At 41.2% G+C, this 19,845-nt stretch overlaps 1 long non-coding RNA gene across 1 annotated transcript in view; it reads left to right on the plus strand.

Moving 5' to 3' along the window:
• Nucleotides 1-19,845, plus strand: part of LOC310918025 — a 64,570-nt gene that overhangs the window by 15,107 nt on the left and 29,618 nt on the right. Inside the window, exon 2 of the long non-coding RNA XR_014591571.1 lies at nt 13,723-13,771. This is a non-coding gene — a long non-coding RNA (uncharacterized lncRNA). The remainder of the gene's footprint in view (nt 1-13,722; nt 13,772-19,845) is intronic.

A 19,845-nucleotide genomic window follows, 5' to 3' on the forward strand; every position in this document is an offset into this window, starting at 1 on the left:
GGGGAACAGATTTTCTTAAGAGGACAGCAGCAGATAAACCCAAGGCAGGATAGGACTAATTATGATTGTACAAAGCAAAAACAGCTGAAGTACTTAGACTTTGTGGAAGTTAGCAAATGAGTTGGAGAGAGAACTAGCAAAAAATAAGATAGCATCTGTCACTTGATGCAGTACAATATCATCACTTCATACCTCCCTCCCAAGAATGAGTGGGAAAAAATGATCTCATAAGGTCTATATTATCCTTCTCAGGGATTTTCAGGCATCTTGGGTAGAGTGCCAAGTACACTGGAAGTGGGGGAGTGTTAGTTGTTTCCAAAGCACCAAAAGGAAATGAAGAAAAGGGATGAAATGGCCCAAACAAGCAGACAAAACTGCAATTTTGTGGCAGGTTGCTCTAGGTCTCATTGACCTTGGCAGTAATGCAGGGGTCATTTTTTATATGATTGAACTGTCCTTGAATAATTTCTCCAGCATCTACAAGCAAGCTTTTCTTCCACATCAAACGTGCTTGTCATGTTCTCCTTTCCAAAACCGACAAATAAACAGGATTTTTTTCTTTTTCATTATGCTGGGAACATCCAGCTTTTATCTATCATTCTTTTACTTAGACCTCCTTAAAAAAATTATCTTGGGACTAGCACATTAAGTATGTTTCTATTTTCTCTCTTGTGGAAAAAAGACAGTTGTGGAGCAACAGATTGTATTCGAACACTTTGTAAAAGAAGTTTAGTTTAATAAATGAGAGAGTATGATATTGGAAACTAGAGTGAAGTAGGAATGCTGCATTTTTTTTATAAATACTGGACTGGGCTTTTCAAGAACATATAAAGAACATTTAAGAAGGTAGTCACCTCTTCCCACCCCAACTTTCAGCTTTGTCAGAGTAGAGACCTACCTTTTAGGTATTCTGATTTGCCTCCTGTAAGCCTTTTGCTCCTTTGAGTACACAGGAAACTAATTTTCTAAATTAAACACCTCCATTAGTAGCTGAAAATAGCAATACCTATTGATTTTCAAAGGGGAAAGTGGCAGCCTAATTTGCTTTATTCCTTTGGAAATTTCCCTTTGAACAGACCTGGACATTCAGTAATGTGCAGAATGGGACAGTCATTTGACCCCTCCAGCTCCACCTGACATGTGTTGCCTTATTTGGGGATTTTGTAGATAGTGGCTACTGGCTGTTACATTCTAAGCTGTATGCAGGGCTAAAAGATCACCTCTCTGATAATTTTCATCTCCAGATATAAAAAAGGACTGAACAACCACACAAGGATTGATGCGTGGGCTGAGAGGCAACACCACACCATGTAAAAGGTTGTTGAGGTTCCCATACTTCATGGCATGGGATATGCTGAAGTACTTAATAAATTTGTTGTCTCATCTTTCAAAGGAAGTGCCCTCACCCAGACCTCTGTGCATACTGGTATAAATTGGAGCGGGAGGGGCAGTCTACAGCAGGGGAGCAAAATCGTAGGGAGAAGCTGGATGGATGCACTGAAAGGTGTTGAGGGTGCAGACAGGATAGCAAGAATGCTGCCTGTCCTCAGTGAAGGTGATTCAGGAAGGTTCCCAATGGTGAGCAGAAATTAACAGCAAATTCAGCTTTACAAGAGCAAGAGGATGATCTGGGGAACTATTGGTTAGTTCTGCTTCAGTGTCTGGATAAACCATGGAGTACAACCTCCTAGGCTCCATTTCCAGACACATGAAAAACAAGAAAATAAAGAGAAGCAGCAGACATGGAAATAGTAAGGATATTATGCTTCATCAACTTGATTGTATTCTATCATGTAATGACTATGGATGAGAGAAAAGGGAACAGAATGTGTGTGAAAAGGCTTTTGAGACCACCTCCACAGCATTTTAAATAGTAGTTTTGGTCAATATGGAACAGATGGATTATCAGAAGAGCCGAAAATTAGCAGGATTGGCAGGCTCTAAGAATGCTAAATGATGTCCTGAGGACAGTTTGGTGGCCAGCAGCTATCAAAGGGTTCATACTAGGACTACTCGTTTAATATCTCCATCAGTGACCTGGATGATTTGACTGAATGCACCCTCCGGAGATCTGTGGTGCATCAGGAGAAGTCATTGACACACCATGTAGCAGAGCTGCAAGGGTCAAGAGAAACTTTAGATCTAGGCAACATGAGCTGCAAAGTTGTGTATCTGGAGTGTGGTAACCCTCTGCATCAGTGCAGGTGGGAACTGAGTGGCTGGGAAACAGCCAAACTGCCTTCAAGCCAGCAGAGTGCTTGCAGTAGGAGAAACCACATGCCACTAGGATGAGCTTGGACAACAGGTTGGTGAAATTATCTCTGCTTGGCATTGTGAGGCTTCACCTGAAATACTGTACCAGATTTGATTTCTCCAGTTAGAGAGAGATACTGAGACACTGAGTAAGGTCCAGTGGCAGGCCATAAACATGCATAGGGTTGTGGAGCACATGGCCTGATAAGGAAAATGTGGGCTTGTTTCATTTGACAGAGAAGAGAAAGAGCTTATCAAAACTAGCTTACAACTACTAAAAAGAAAATGATAGAGATATCGAAAGACCCAAACTCTTTTCAGACAGCTAGTTACTACTTACTAGACAACTAGACTAGCTATATGAGCAATAGTCTTTCTAAGGGCAATAATTGCAAGTTGTAACTAGGGAGGTTCAGACCAAAAACTGGAAAGTTTATTCATCAGCAGGTAGTGTGGCTCTGGAGCATCATATCTTTGGTAAAATGGGTGGTAAAACCTAATACTCATCTAGCAAAATGCCACTTAACCTGGCACATGTTGGCCACAGTCTCTGGCTGGTGTAGACAACCTCCAGAGGCTTTCCCTACAACCAACATTTCTAAGAAGCTATGACAACACTTCCCTCCAGCATACAAGGGAAGAGATGGTGGCTGGCATTTAATGGTTCCCTTTTGCTATCTTATACAGTCACTGTTGCTCAAGAATATTTTAAACCTTCTCTAATTAAGGGCAAGGCAGATTTTGTCACAGACTTGCAGGTTGCATAGTGGCAGGCAAAACATCGCAGATGCTTCTAATGCAGAATTGAAAAAAAAGCTGGATGGTGTTGAAGAATGACCTTTCTCTTCCTGCTAGGCACAGAATTGCTTTGGGGGGCTTCTTATCATTGCAAGAAAATAGGTCTATGAAGTGGACTTGGTATAATGGGTAGATGTTTCACAGAGATAACCTTGCCTACTGTGCTTGCCTACTGACCTTATACACTGTAAAATATTATTTGCATTTTCACCCGTTCATGGAAACAGATCACATCTTTTTGTGTTTGCTTATGCTGTAAAATGATCTTGCATTGCCCTAATAATATCTGGGTCATGCTCAAAATACTTCAAGATTTATTTTCTTCTTCCTCTCTTGCAAATCTTATTGAAGAATTAAATCTTCTCTCACCCCTCCAAAACCAGTTCTGGACCCAATGTTTGAGTGTGTCCTCTATGTTTTTTCAAATCACTGTTTGCAAGGCAGAAGGACATTCAGAAGTTTTCCTGGTACCTCCAGAAATACACAGGTATTATGCCCTAAAAGAGGTCAGTCTATATTTGTTTTTACAAGAAGATATCTTGTGATCTTCTTTATCATATAAGACAGATTTTGACTAAAGACATTAAACTGTGTAATGATCTGTCACTATAATGTCTTTAAGAACAAATGATATAGAAACAGCTAAGGATTTCTGTCATCCCAGGGGCCTAAATCACAGCAAGTCCTGTCCTGTCCTGTCCTGTCCTGTCCTGTCCTGTCCTGTCCTGTCCTGTCCTGTCCTGTCCTCTCCTCTCCTCTCCTCTCCTCTCCTCTCCTCTCCTCTCCTCTCCTCTCCTCTCCTCTCCTTCTTGAAATGTATTTATCCTGAAATTCTTAGCAGGAGAATATTCCTTTGTACTCCTCAATATTTAGCTGATTTGATTTTTTTATTCCTTTTAAATACCAAGAGAGATTAAAGCATAAACTGGATTAACTACTCCAGAAATGCCATTTTCTTAAGTGAAATTGTCTTTATGGGAATGGGATGACTCAGTGAATTGATGATGAGATACCATTCTAGGTCACTTGTTCCAAGTGATGTTAGTCCAGTAGTGACTGAAAATACATTGCTTGCCATCTGGGAGCTTTCTAGCAATGAAGCCAGTAATGAAGTAGTTGCAGTCAGTTCCTGGGGGGATCTTCACATCCTAATATATGCACCAAAATAGACAGTAGCTGAGTTTTCCTTTCACAGGCCTTTCTGGGATCAGAAAAAATAAAATTCTAGGAAGGCGTAGAGCTCTATCTGGCAAAAGAGACCATAAAATAAACCTCTACAAATAATACTTGAGATTATTTACCATGGCAATGTCTGGAAATTTGTTCTGTGGAGTCCAGACTTCTTGGTCTAATATTTCCTTCAAATGCTAAAATGCTTCTCAAAAAGTCTAAAAAGAGAGAATGAAATTACTTCTGAATTGAAAAGAACAAACTTTTTAAGTCACCTGATTGTCAAGAAAAAACATTTGAAAAGCAGGGTTTTTAGGCTGAGTAATTTCCCGAGTAAGGTTGTGGACATGCCCTTACATGAATCCTGTAAAACACAGATGAACTCCTCCCATCACTGTTATCTAATTACAAGGATGAGTAAATAGGTATGGGCAACATTTTCAAACCCGGGTTCTGAGTTTGACACAATATCCAAAGGGAAATATGAAAAAGGCGGGGTGCTTTTCACATAGACTGTCATTAAGACTAGTGAAAGCTCAAGGTCTCAGACATGATTCTCAGAGAACAATTGAGATGAAGAAGAAAAGTTAATTTTTCTATTAGTGTAGGCTAAAATCCTCCCAATTCTTTACTGCATTTCACTACATGTAGAAACAACCCTACCCTCTCCCCCTCCAATTATTGTCAAAGCAAGAGAAAATAGAGCTATTACACAGTTAACTGAGAACACTTGACCTATTTGTTGGAATTCCTGATTGGAGACATGGATTAAAGCACTACTGGTAGCAAAGAAAAAGTCAGCAGTTGAACAAGTGACATTAGGAGCATTGTCACCAAGAAGACCCAGGAAAAGGAGAGGGCTGATTGGTCCTTTGCAACTTCCCAAGGTGTGAACCAGAACCTAGAGTTACCCTCAACACAAGTGGGTGGAAAGATTAGGAAAGGAGAGTGTTGATCCAAACTTGAGCAGTTATCCTTTTCTCCAAGAAGGGGGACTGAGTATACTGTTTTCTAAAGCAGGTGACAGAAATAAGGGCAAAAAGTCACAGGCCTTGCAAGAGTTCAAATTTTCTCCCTTTCTGCTCCAGTCAGCCTCAGGGGAAGGACTCAGGTGGAGTTTTGCCCATGGGCTCATGCAGCCTTCCACTGAGGAAGGCCATGTGGTGGAAGGGAAGAGGTGTTCAAGCACATGGCTCAGCTCTCCTGGAGCTGCTTCACTCCAGCTTGAGTCTGCTGCCACTATATTCAGTTAGAGGAGCAGCTACAAGACTGTCCAACTTAATTCAGGGTATTAGAGCCGGGTGAGGAATTTTGATGCCTCCCTTGCCTAGAAGCTGTTTTCACATTTGGGCCCTCTTTCCCTGTCATCCAGCTTTGAAGAGCACAGCTTTGTTGGGATCAAAAGTGATTGGCGGTGGTGACTCTCACTCAAATGCTGCCATTCACACACTAAGCTCCTCTGCCTCAAAGGCCTGGCCAGGCAATGCTAACAATAAACAAACCATAATAACTCACAACTGCGGCTGAACCCAGCCCTTAATGACATTGTTCAATACTGCTTCAACACTGTGAAGAGCTCCACCACTTTGTTCCCATGCTCCTAGGAGCATTTCCAGATTGGCTTTAGCAGGGGTGATTCCAACAGCTTATTCTAATTGTTTTGCTCCTAGAGCACAGGGGAGCCAACCTGCCGTGAAACCTGATGCTTTTCTGCAAGAACAGGTTATTGCAGGGTAACAAGTGGCTTTTCTTCAGTACGGTACCACAGGGGGGCACTCACATTAACATGTGCACCTCCCCGAGCTGCTCTCACACACAGAGCACCTGGCAGGTGTGCACAGCTGGGCGGCAGCGCTCAGGCTTGGCTTCCAGGGAGGGACGGCCTTGGAAATGTGGCCGGAGACACCTTTCCTCACCTCTGTCTCCAGGCAGCAAACTGCTGGCTTGTTTTATGCTTTGCCTTTTGGGTGAAAACAAAGCAAAAGTTGAAGAAAGGTGAAAATCATGAGGGGGGGTGGGGATGGATGACGACGACAACAACAACAAAAAGCAGTGTCTGCTGACACTGTTCTTTGTGCATTTGCTAAAGAATTTTAACCCAAAGGAAAAGATATTGAGAAAGTCTGAGATGAGAGTGATGAAGGCATAATTTCTGATTCACATCAATAAGAAAACAGTGTGCAGAACCTCCTGTGTAATCACACGGTGCAGCACAGGAAAATGTACTGTGGACACATATTGCAAGGCCTGACTAACTTCTGCTTGAAAGGGTTTATTTGTCAGTGCCTCTCAAAGTGTTTAAAAACACTGCTAATTCCAGAGTCTGCTTTCTGGCAAATCTTTGGCTATTTCAAATCAAAGTCTGAACTTACGAGCAAGTTGTTTCTCCTGGTTGCTGCACATGGTTTGATCAAATGGAAGCACACATCACAGTGCATGATGGAGAGCCAGAAGAGTCAAAATTTTGATATTTGTCTCAATCTTTTAATTCTGCCAAGAGGCACTTTTAGATATATTATGGGCTGCTAAAGGTGGAGGATACTTTTATGGTACAGGATCCTAAAATACAGGATATTTATTTCCTGAAGTTTTGTCCATCTCTGGAGCTCAAAGCCAATATCACAAAGGGTTGAGAGACTGTCACAGAGATGTTACCTGTTTGTCAGATGTGAATGGTCAAAGTGTGAGACCACGAACTGCCCAACTGAAACTCTGGCAGACAGGACTATAAATTTTTTTTTTTTGTATTTTATTTTATTTTATTTTATTTTATTTTATTTTATTTTATTTTATTTTTTATTTATTTATTTTATTTAGTCATCCCCTTACAGACACACCACCAAACTCCATCTCTTTCCTGAAATTCCACCTTTTCCCTGGGAGTCTACCTTTTTTCTGGGTGCATCACATTCTCTCAAAAACAGCCTGGTGCATATTGTAACTTGGGAGTGAATAGACTCTGCCAAGATTTTATAAACTACTTAGCTTCAGCTTCACACTGGTCTCGCTGTGTAAGCAGTTCAGTCTAATATTAGTTTCTTCTGAAAATTTCACCTCTGGAGCCAAGGACCACTAGATGGATAAATGAAAGGGGAGTGTGACAGTGATCAAAATCTGTCTGGTACAGACAGATGAATATCAGGCTAGCTTGAAGGTATTCACCTCCTTGCTGCTGCCGGGAGTGATATTTTTTTTTTCATGGCAGAGCACTGTGGGCTAATTTCATAGCTGGTGTAAATCAATGTTGCACAATATACTGTGGTGGAACAATGCTGATTTATGCCAGCTAGGAATCTGTCTGCTCATACTCCTACTAGCGCAGCACTGATTTATAAATCTTTCTTCTAAAAACCCGTGGATGAACTAGAGGAACTGTTGCTGAACTGTGGCATGTTTCAAAATTTGCTTCAAGAAAATAGAAGAGCCCTAGTTTCAAACCACGATTAAAAACCTGTAGATGCTGAAGTGAGCTTTTTCCTAGAGGTGCTAGTTTTACCTCTGTGGAAATCAGAATCCCCCAGCACCTCTGGAAACTCAGTTTGGGATTAGGAATTCAGCTGTCCAGATGTCCACTTGTATTCCCTCTGAGTTTTTGAGATCATGTATTCCCTTTGAGTTTTTTAACAATTCACCTTCTTCCCCATTAAACAGATATTTTTAAACAATGTCCTATTGCTTAACTACTGCTCCTTCCTTCTTTACTTTCTTTCTTCCCTTTTATTTTTTTTTCCCCTAAATGTACGTAGGTATACCTGACTCCTTGGAGATCACTTTGTCTCTATGATTGCAGGAGTCAGCCAGCAACACGACAGGACTTGCTTGTTTACATAGCTCTGAGGGTTATGACAACACATCAGAATGTACAGGTGCCATGTAGAGATGCAGCTTGCAATTAAGATCAGCAAGGCTGACTATTTAATAAAGAATTCCTTCATTTTATAACAACCCGATCTCATTATGATACATGCAACAAATCAGCTCCATAAAGCTCTGTAAAAATTTGTCCTGCCTTGGTATTAAATATTTGAGCTAAAGTTAAGATTAACAGTTGCAAAACAATTGCATTAATTGAACAGAAAATTAAGCCCATAAAACATAGTTAAATGCAATTTCCTTGTAATTGCAGTGAATGTGCTGCCAAAATAATTACAAAATATTTGTTAATTTTTTTTTTTTTAGTCCTTTTGGTGGCATTTCACCTCTGCAATATAACAGTCAGAAGCAAGAAAATCAGGGGAGCACTCTCTACATGACAGTCTGGTTTGGACCTTTAGTTAAAGTGTGGCTTCAAGGCTAAACCAGGTAGCTTACTCAGCAGAGCAGAGGAGGCTTCTTGCAAAAACCTCTCCTCAGATTTGAGCACTAAGTAGGGGAAATTTCAGGAGTAACCTGCTCCTTTCAGTCATAAAAAGCTTGTTGGAGCAGCTCTTCATAGGAAAATTCAGTCCTATCAAATTGCTTTTGAACAATAGCCTGAGAAAATCTGTTTTTCCTTTTAAATACAGCTCAGAATACCTGCTGCTTCCTCCTGTCCCAGGATCTGGGTGATCTGATGGCTATCTATAACTTGAAATGTGGAATATTTTTCCTATCTTTTTTTTGTGGACTTTCCTTCTCACCATATAATAGTCAACAAATGGCTGCCACCTTAAAAAAAACCTCTAAAACCATGGTTTCTGTTAAAAAAGGAATCAGATACTCTGTTTTTAGCTACAGTCAGGTGGAGTGTATGGCCTCTGCTGGTATCAGTCCTTCACTAGAGGACAGGAGATTCCTGACACATGCCCTTTATCCCAGAGGAAGGCAACAACACGTTAACATGACACATCCCTCCATTTCAGAGAATTGCAAAGTACACTGATGACACATCAGAAACACACTTCTCTTTTGGGCTTATTCTTTTGGAATCAGCTTTTCCTTTTCCCTTGAGTTTTTTACTTTCTACTGTTTGCCTGCGCTGCCTCTTCTACAGAGTAATTAAAATTATTTTCTCTGGAGCAGTTCCTTTCATATATCAGCCAATTCATCCACACTGGATGAATTTTCTATCCCCTGGAAAAAGACTGAGCTTATTGACATGAAATAATCCTTGGCTCGAGTGACTTAATGTGGACAGGCAGGCTGGGAATCTGGACAGAGATCCTGCTCTGAGAAGGTCTTGGATCACACTGTGATTCTGAGCCCAGTATTTTCTCATGTCTCCTCTGCCAAACTATCCTTCTTTTTTGCTGTAAAAATCCCCTGCTATCAGCAAAGGTTCACATCTTCCTTACTTGGAGCAGGCCTCACTGACATCTCATCTTATTTATGCTTATAACGTAAACTCTGTAGAGAGTTCTGTACAAAGGTGATGGGAGACCTTAAGAGTTATGGACACATTTGTCTCTCCTCTGCCAGAAGTGTTTTTACTGATGTCCTGTTCTCAGCCAGTTTATTTCCATAATTTTAATTTTTTTCTATCATTTTGACTAGTATTCTTCCATGTTATTTTTTATTATATTTCTTTTTTTGGTAGATTATTATTGCTTTTTCTCATACTGCTGATCAACTTCTGTGAACAGAGTCATAAACAAAATTTATTAGACATTTTCTTGTTTCAAATGCTTATTCCAATTAAATTTGTCAAATTAAGTTGTGACTCTACAGGGTTTGTGACTGTTTAAATTTGAATCTGAAAGTGCTGGAGTTTGAAATCCCACACAGATTGAAAGTTGTATTTAAATGCCTTTAAGAGCACTGAGTCTTACATGGACTACATCTACATCAATGCAGTGGCTCCATTACCTTGAATATGCATGACAGTGGGGTGTACTCCTGAATTCCCATTTTACTTGCCCAAGCTCTTCCTAGCTACAGGTTGCTCCTTGCACTACACTGAAACACATTTCTCACCTACATCCCTTGGATTATGTCAGACAGCCTGGGTCCAAGTAGTCACCACAATTGCTTTCTAGCCATCTAGTAGCTACAAGTTTGCAGGCTGTAGAGCTTTTCTGAAAGACAAGTGGTATTTTTGATCTCTTTATCCTATGGCCCTATGGCTTATCTGTCCCAGAGAGGGAGACTGATTAGTGAGATATTTCAAAACACACACCTGGAGTGGAGAGGAACTGGGAATGGGAAATGAGGGTAGAAGGATGGCAGGGAGGTAAAAGTCAAGAAGAATTTGGGTTTGATGTGGAAAGATCCAATGTGCTGTGGCCTGACTTGTGAGGAAAGGAGTGTGCCTGGAAGGCTGGTGAGTGACAGGCTAACAGGAAGCCACCACAATAACCCTGCCTCTCCCCTGCCCACCATCTAGCTGTAGGCACCCAAATTCCTCTCCCTGGGGAAATGCTCAGTGATCCATTTGCTTCAGTGACTGCCAGGGAGAGTGAGAACTGCTGGGAGAGGAGGAGCTGGATTACCAAAGGGCTCTCCTACACAAACAGCTCCTGACTCTGTACATGAAGGAGGAAGGGAGAGAGACAGGTGTGTGTTTGCTTGCGTGGGGATCAATCACACAAACAAACAAATAAACAAAACTTCATCCAGAAGAGATTTTTTTTTTCTTGGCTTCTTTTCTTGGCTTTTCAGTGCCTCTGCCATTGGTTTTGCAAGGAATTTTGCTAGATTGTGCAGTTCTCGGTGTGCGGCAGCTGTTGATGAAAACAATTCACTCATGCACTTCTGTCCTTTAAGCCTGTGTTTTCAAAGCTTCCTCTGTTTTCCTGTCTCTTACTCATATCACCAAGGGCTGGGACTGGAAAAATGCATGCAGGTCAGTGCCTGCTTCTGAGTCTTCCAGGTACTGCCGAGCTTGAGCAATAAGGTATAGCATAAATTTGGCTTCTTCCATTTCCCCCCCACCCCTCAATGATAGTGAGGAGTTGATCTTGTTTTTAAGTACTTTCAATTTCCAGTCCAAATTAGTAATTTCCTTTAAACTCCATCCACACCACCTCATGTTTTCAGTGGGAGTCTCTTACCATTTCAAAACCAGGCAGCTAGGAAAACAGATATCCATGTGCTATCACAGAGTGAGGGGTTTGGCTGAACAAAATTGGCATCTCTTGACTATTCTGATATCAAAAGAGTTCCTTTGTCTGTTTCTGTGTTTTCTGGCAGCTTTGAGAAGTTCTTCGCTTGACGATTCATCAAATCTTAAGGATTTGGCTTTGCAAAATCTTCTACTGCTTCCAGCATGTCCTTTTGCCCTTGCTTGTCCTTGTCATGGATCTGAGCACAGAATGCCCTTGTGGTGTGGCTGTCATCTCTGCTGAGCATGCATTGAGAGTTGAGCTCAGCTACTGCAGGGTGGGTGAGCAGCATGTCACAGGGACACATGCAGCCCCAAATTCTGGGCCCTTTCTTTGTAATGCCAGGGGGGTGACAGTGTCCTGAGGGAACCAGCGAGCCCTTTGGTCGGTGCAGGGGCTGTGCAGAACAGAGCTGCTGGCAGAGCCTTGCTGCAGGTGCTCCTGGGCCTCACAGCTGTGACACAGGCAAGGTCCAGCTGTGCCTGCTCTGCCTTCCCAGGGCAGGAGGCCTTAGTGACCAGCAGAAGGTGAGAAGGACCCTGGAGTAAACCTTGTTGTGCTGTGAGACAGCAATATGGATACATGCTGTGGGGGCATATATGTCTCAAAAGAAGGAGGACTTGTACACCAACATCAAGGGGAAACCATGGAAACCAAACAGTCAGAGTTTTCAAGTGACAGCTGAAGTGAGTTTGACATTTTTCCTTCAACTCATGAGCAGAGTCAGACAGATGTGAGTCAGCCTTAAATATTGTCTTTTCTCTGGTTTACAGAAGACACATTCTTTAAAGCTCTGCCATATCATCCTCGTCATGAACAGAAATCTCCTGATTCAGAGACTTCTCTAAACCACTTAAGATTTTTGTGTGTGCTCTCCCTCCCCAGTTGCTTGGAGCCCCAAAAACCACAGCTTTTGCTGGCAGACAATAAAGATACAGCTTAAAGTATTCAACAAGAAAAAAAAAAAAAAAAAAGGAACAGAAAAAAAAAAAAAGAACGGCTGTTGAGGAGGCTTAGAACATGTCCCAACATTTTCTGCAGGTTTTTTCCTTTCTTGAGGCAATCAGAGCAATGCCTAAGTTTTGCACCTGCCATGGGCAAGTGCCTCTGACTTTTAGTGAAATAACTTTATGCATTTTTAGTGCAAGCCCTGGCCTGCTTCGTATCCTGCTTTACCTGAATGATTATATCTTCTTTACTTCGTTAACTTTTCAATAGGCTATGAAAACAAAAGCTGTCACTCTGATACCTGCCATTTGATATTCAGCAATGCCTTCAGTACAAAAAGACCCCCTCCATCTCTCACCCCCCACCTCCAAGCATCACTTGGCATGATCCTGCTTGTAGCTGTTCACTATATCAATATGTAAAATCTTCCCCTGTCAATGTTTCTTTCAACAACAACCCTAACATCTACGAGTATAAGGTTTGCTATGGAGATATGAGTGATAGAAAAATCAAAATTACTGCCCAATGAAATATCAGTTGACTGTGATCATTAGGGCACCTAAAGGAAGTACCTGTTTGGACAGACAAATCTCCAAGACTACTTCTCTGTGTACGCATACAAACTAAAATGGTATAAATAGGGATGGTTGGACTTAAGAACTTTAGGAATTCCCAGAACTATGTTTCTGATTCAAAGAGATCATAAAAATTAGTTCTGCGGTTAGCTCATGTTCTGTGGCAAGAAAAGAAGTCCTCTAAAGTCTGTTTTTCTAAGATATCTAGGTTTTATTTGACTGTATATCTAAATTATTACTTTGAAAGCCTCTACATCTATTCACGTTAGCAAAGGATTCCCTCTAGATTTCTACAGTCCAAAGACAAGCTCTTGGCTCCTTATAAAGGCCAGCTCTCAGAAGACAGATAGGGGGCTTAGAGTGGGTGGGCTATAACATCCTCATTTATTCAAATAACCTTCACTTGAGAGATCCCTCAGATGAGGAAAATCTGCCTGGAAAACACAGAGACCACATAATAGAGCAGTGTACAGCTCAACAGGCAGGAGGGTAGGTAAAAGTAAACAAAAGGATGTGTGTTTTGGGGGAGGAATATTTTTTTGGATGGATTCAAGCTGGAGGTGTAAGGGTACACAGAAAGCCACAAATTGCTGAGGACAGAGCAGTTTGCAGATCAAACAAATCTAATGTTGCTTTGGGATGTAATGGCCCTGATGAACTGATTTTCCAGCACTTTCTCCTGAGAAGAGATGGGAGAAAAACTCTGAATGTGTTTCTGGTGGCCTCAGCTCCGGTCATTCAGGGAGCAGCTTTTTCAGTCACTGACTTGTTTTCTGCTGTATGTTCACACATGGGTGCAAGGACTAGGGAACTGAAAGTCTGGGTTTCAAATGAAATTAATGCTTCTGGGTATTGCAGTTTAGTGTGAGCAGCTCTAATTCTGGACATTAAGAGAGCTGTAGTTTGGGGGAGCATTGACCCTATGTCCTCTGAACATGAGTCTTTTTATGTCCTCTCAGGTTGGGCAATACAACAGAAGGTTTTGATAACCTGTCTTCTGGTGCCAAGGTAAGACAGTTATAAAAATGTAAATCAAATGTTTTTAGCATATCAAATCTCCAGTGATGTGAATGGGAGCTAACAGGACCTCGACTTCTCAACAATTACCAAGATCAGGCCATTTCTACTTACCGGTTTAACCATGTGCCTAGTTTTCTACATTCTTGCTTCTCTGTTTCACATCCTTCTTTCCAAAATCCATTTTTCTTGCATCTGTCAAAGATGGTTGCAGACATACTAACAGCAAACTGTATCTTAACACAGAGGATGACCAAACTCACTATTTTAATGAAAAAAGATTCCTATAGTTTGCTTTCTTTTTTTTGGAAGAATTAAAGTGTCTCTCTGGAAAATTTTGTCTTTTCTCATGGGATTCTGAAGTATCTAGAACCCCATGAGGATCTTATGGATAAATGTCAGTGGATCTCTCTACAAATGCACCTCTCTATAGTGCACCTCTGTTATAAGCACTGTTATGAGACTGTGAATGGTGATTTCATTGGATTTTAGGAAGAGGCCTCTACATGCTCAAAGGAAGATGGAGAAATCTGAGAATGGACTTTGCAAAGCTTATATTTGATCCTTGCAAAAGTATCTCTTAAAATGTTCAAATTCTTGTCCATCTTATATCACCAGGGTTTAGCACATTATAAATGGTTTAGACATGAACCAAATATCTCTCCCCTTGTCTTTGAAACTCTTTTCCTGAAATTTGACTGGGTCTGTATAACCAGTGTCATTAATTCCCAGTGTAATTTTATGTAGTGAATTTTGTGCAAAGAACCTGGCAGTCTGACAGTAAATATCAATTCCAGGTCAAGAAATATGCTTTTATTATTTCATGATCTCAGTGTCTTACGGGAGGGCATTGAACAGGCCCTGGAGCAAGGAAATAAAATTTTTATTAATTCCAAACAAAACCCCCGAATATTTTTTTTTAGATAGATAGCAGCTATTCTGTTCTTTAGGGTGCCAAACCTGTGTTTCTTTGGCCAACTCTGAACTCAAGCGCACAAAGTAAACCCCAAAAAATGTTTAATTTTCTAGAAAAATGTGGACATATAATGAATCTTCTTGTTAAAATAGGGAAAATAGGGCATATTTAGGGTGCTTCCACTTGAGTTTAGAAGACTAGATTGCAGCACATGTTTTTGAAAATATGACTAACATTTCAGGGGAATGTGATTCCAGTTTTCAAGTTCCACTGTTAGAACCTGTTGCAAGCTGGTGGTAAAACTCCTCTTTTGGCCTCCCAAATAGTGGCCCTACCTACAGTACAAAACATTCCTAGTTCTATCATCTTGGCATTAATTATCCTAATCTCTTTTCTAATGTTCAAGCTGTTAATTTAACCACGTTGTCTAAACTTGCATTGGAAATGGGGCTGGATTTGTTGCCTTGCAAGTGCAGACAGAAAAGGTGAAGGTAGCTTATCAAAATAAGTATAAGATAACAGAACTCTGGGCTGGCAGGAAAAAAAAAAAAGAAAAGGAAAAAGAAATAAGAGTTTTTTGTGACTTTTTTTTTTTCCTAAAATTGAAGAATTCTGAGTTTATCTGAAGCTGGCTTTAAAAACAGGTGGAGCTTCAAGAAATCTGCCTTCCTGAATACCTTCTCTAATAAAGGAAAAGGTAATTTCTTAGCTCTGTCTGTGGGGATTTAAACACAGGCCACTGAGCTATGAGCAGGAGTTACGAATGTCAGATTCACACATATCTTACTTTTCCTTTTATGGGCAATAAAAATTGTTCCTGTCTATACTGAATTTTCATACAAATGCCAGTTTGCACACAGAAGTTTTGTAAGCATCAGTGAGTTAAATTAATCCCTTAATTAGCTGGCTAAGATCTCCAATGCAGTGCAGACAGAGTACCTTAATCAACACAAAACTGGTAAAGCTCCATAAAAATCTTGGTGAACAGGTGGTTGTCACTAGATTCGTTATAAGACATCTTGTGGGCCAGGCCACCACAGCAGATGTGGCAGTGTCTGTGTGGGGTGTTGAGTGACCTGTCCCCTCCTTTCAGAAGGTAATGTGTTACCTCTGACACAACTGCCTGCAAATCACACAAGTGACTTCAGTTTTATGCTGGCAATTCAACACCTTGGCCAAGCTTTAATCTAGAAAACTGTTGGCTCTTTGGTAGTGGGACTTGTGAGTTGTAATTGCACAAGTGAGGAAATTAGTGTGTGAGAGTGCAAAGGGCCAGACTGGATGGGTGTGATGGTCTGTTCTGGCCCCAGATGGTATAAACTGGTAGGAGAATGTGGCCTCCTCTCTGCTTGTTTGACAATAAAAGAGTGCTACTATATAAATAATAGTTGGTTCTAGTAATTGCACATAAAATATATGAAATGTGCGCCTATGCTACAATGTAAATAGCGGCTTCTATCAGTAATTTAACATAAAATTTGAATCCACAGGGAGCTGCTTTTTGTTGTATGTTATACAGAATACATTTTCTGCCAAAAACATCGAGCAAAAATGTTTGAGGATAGGAAGGAGATTTTAATGTTAAAACCCCTTGTGTCATCCCCTTTCCCTGCCTTTTTTTGTCTCCCTCTGTTTGAGAACAAGGGCTCAGGACCTGCCGTAACGGTCCCTGTCCTAGAAGGGCTTTTTGAACACGGGTTTTTGCTCCTTCTGTGCACTCCTCACTTGGCTGCCATTCCATCTGACTCCAAAAGAAGCGAGTACAAATTAAAGAAAGAATGCAGCCCTAACGCCTACACCCAGGAGCTTTCAAAACAGAAGGCTGCTACACCTGTGGGGATAGAACAAGTGTATCAGTGTCCTGGGCTCTGCCCTGGCTCGTCTGCCTTTGTTAGCTGGAATGTGCCGATGAAACAATCAGGTGCAGTAGGCGCGTGGCAGCCTGCTTAAAAAACGATTCTTTGGAGACAGGGAGTGGGCTGTGAATCATGCATCCACATAATCTGATGATAACAATTTTAAATGTGGTGATTAGTGTATAATGGAAAGTATTGTGCTGTTTGGTATGGTTTGTCTGCCACTGCACTACCCCATGTTTAAAAGGTCTCATCTTCTATGCAAAACTTTATTCATCCTAGTAGCAAAAGAATAAGGCAACTTTAGGAGTGTTTAGGTGCTTACATCTTCCCCACTCACACAGCACATGCATGTGTGTACATATACAGGCGATTACCTTTTGGCTCACTGTCCCAGCCTAAAAGCATGGACGTATTTCTGGGCAGCTCACAAAGCAGGATACCTCACCTTGGAACTTCCAGGCTCAGTTGTGAACTCCAAGTACAGGCAAAACCAGCCTTCAGGTGCTATGCAGGCATCTGGAAGTGCAGAAATGCTGTTGAGAATACCAGCCCAGAAATCAGGATGTATCAAGCTGTGCAACATGCATCAAGCTTGACAAACATGGCCAGCAAGATGCAGATTTATGACTGGTCCTTTACGTCAGGTAACTTGCGAGACTACAGCTCCAGGTATACAGCTGTCCCCTTTGAATACCGAGAGAACATGACTAATCATCTGTGCAATTGAGGGGCACTGGTGTTAAAAACATCAGAAATAGAGTGGGAATCTCTGGGGTTTGATTGGAAAATTGTGAGGCAGAAAGGCTTTGTTTCAATTGTGCCAGTGATTGAAATGCACAATTAAGTTTTTTCACTTTGGGATTAGACATGTGTCGTGTTTGCTTTTGGTGAGATTCATTTTGGCGGTATCTTGTAGCATCAACTTTCCATTTCAGGGTTTAGCTCACTGGGCATTTATAATCCAAATAGATTATAAATACCTGTTGACAGGGAAGAAAAACAAAGGAAGCAAACAAAAATAGAGAAGAAAAGCCATGGCAAAGCCAGGTGCCCTCATGAAGTCCTCTGACAAGATGAATCATGATTTGGGAGAATTAATAACTGTAGACAGCATTGTAAGTTTTTCCTTTTCTAAATCACTGAACCTGTGTGTGTCCTTGCCATGAATACGTAACAAATATGATCAGGAAGTGAATTAATAGACCATTTGGCTTCTATTTACTCGTATACAGGAGTTCATAAAGAATACCTATTTTTCACGTAGCTTTGGGCCAGATATAGTTCTTGCTTTGGCCAAGGTGTCCATCATGTATGAATGACATTCATAGGAATCTGAAAAGTGCTATTATTTTGGATATAATGAAAAGATACATAAAATACATGAGTGCAATTTGTGTCTATAAATTTCATCTTGGTTTTAATCTTGAATGATGCAAGCCAGGGTGGAGGATCTCCATCCAGCATTGGCATCCTGCTTCTCTTTGGCTGAAGGATGTAGCTACAAAGATATTTACATAATGAGGCTTTATATACCCCACTGAAGTGACTGCCTGGATACATCATATGAATCTGATGAAAACTGTAATCAGGTTTGAAGAACCGATGGCCAACTCTTATACAAGTTAATTGGATTGTAGATGGAATTGTTACTGTCCTGGAAGCATTTGCAATGAAGCAAATCTCTATGTATGCGCACACATGAACACACACACACACACACAAAAAAAGAAAAAAAAAAAAAATAAAAAAAAGAAAAAAAAAAAAGTAGAGACTGTGTAAAAAGGGCAGCTATTGTTGGCAATGGAAAAGCTTCTAGACTCCACCTGCCTTGCTCGTGCCAGTATCTTTAAGTACCACCTTCCTTGACATGCTGAATTCACATTGCTGTCAAACCTGAGTATTAGGTGGATAGATATGCAAGCCCACACTAGCAGCCAGAACATTTAGGGGAAGTGTCAACAATTTTCTGCAAACACTGTATGTGGTATCTTGCTGGGAGTTTGCTCAGGAGCACATGCACAGTGTGAAGCAATGTACTTGTATTTTACAAGCTGCACGTTGTGTGCCAGTCAATTGCACTGCCTGGCAATGGAAAAAATTATATTGATGGGGGATCTCTGACAGCTGAGGATCAGACTGCTGAGCCTGATGCCAAACAATAATAAATGTACGTGTTGGGAAATCTCCCTGGATAACCGAGGTTACACTCTGACCTAAATGATAGAAAAGCAAGAGAATAAATTCTTCTGCACACTAGTCTCTAAATCCCCAGACCTCACTGCACTGTAATAAACGTGACCTGATATTGCCCACAGTGCTGGAGATCCTGTTACCTACTGAACGTGAGGCTGCAGTTGCACAAGCATTTCAAGCAAGTCCAAGTCTGCTGCTGGAAGGAGCAAAGCTGCAGCACCTGAGCAGCATCCTAGGGCAGGGTCTAGGGCAGGTTGCTTGGTTTTGGGGGAGCCCTGAAACCAGTAGCCAGGGCTGTTTAATATGGGTCAGTCCTGCTTTGTTCATTGGGCTGTGAGATGCAATTTTGGGAGGGTGAGGTTTATGTGTCAGGAGGTGCGTTTGATGAGAAACTTTGCTGCTGAGGGCTTGTGAGTGGGACAGAGCACAAAGGGGAGTGTTGTGAAGTGAGGTGGGAGTTAACCTCTATTTGGGACTAAGCAGGAAAGGTAAGGTGGGGCAAAATTGTGATGGGCTTTGAAGATAAGGCCAAGAAATTTGTGCTGCATACGATGAAAAAGAGGAAGGGCTTACCAGAGGTAGCACATAACCATCAGTAGAAAAGAAAAGGTTAGCAGCAGCATTTTGATTATCTCAAGGGGGACCCTTTTATAGCTGTTAATAGCAGAACAGAGAGGATTACAAAAAATCTGACGTAAGTTGTCCAAGATTTGGACGAGAGCTCTGCCCTTAGAGTTGGGTCTGGAAATCCTTGTCAGTTATGCTTAGCCGGCATTGTAAACACGCAAGGATAGACTTGTTTCTTAGCCTGGGGAACTTAAACAGATACACAAAAACCCTGACAGCTTTTAAGTGTGGCTCTCCTGTTTGTACTAATCACTGCAGCCCACTCTTACTGTTTCAAACCTAATAAAATGAGGAAATGAAAATGAAAACTAGCTCTGGTCTATGACTATCTTATCTCCTTGTTGACTACAAGGGTAATCTGGCATTTTGGAACAATTCTACTTGCTTGCAAACCCCCTTTTAATTAATGGAACTGGAGAATCTCTCTCAGAGCACAGATGTTAACCCCTTCAAAGTAATGTGAGTAAAGT

This window comes from Zosterops lateralis (assembly GCF_965231275.1).
Source record: "Zosterops lateralis genome assembly, chromosome: 1".
NCBI classification, from domain to species: Eukaryota; Metazoa; Chordata; class Aves; order Passeriformes; family Zosteropidae; genus Zosterops; species Zosterops lateralis.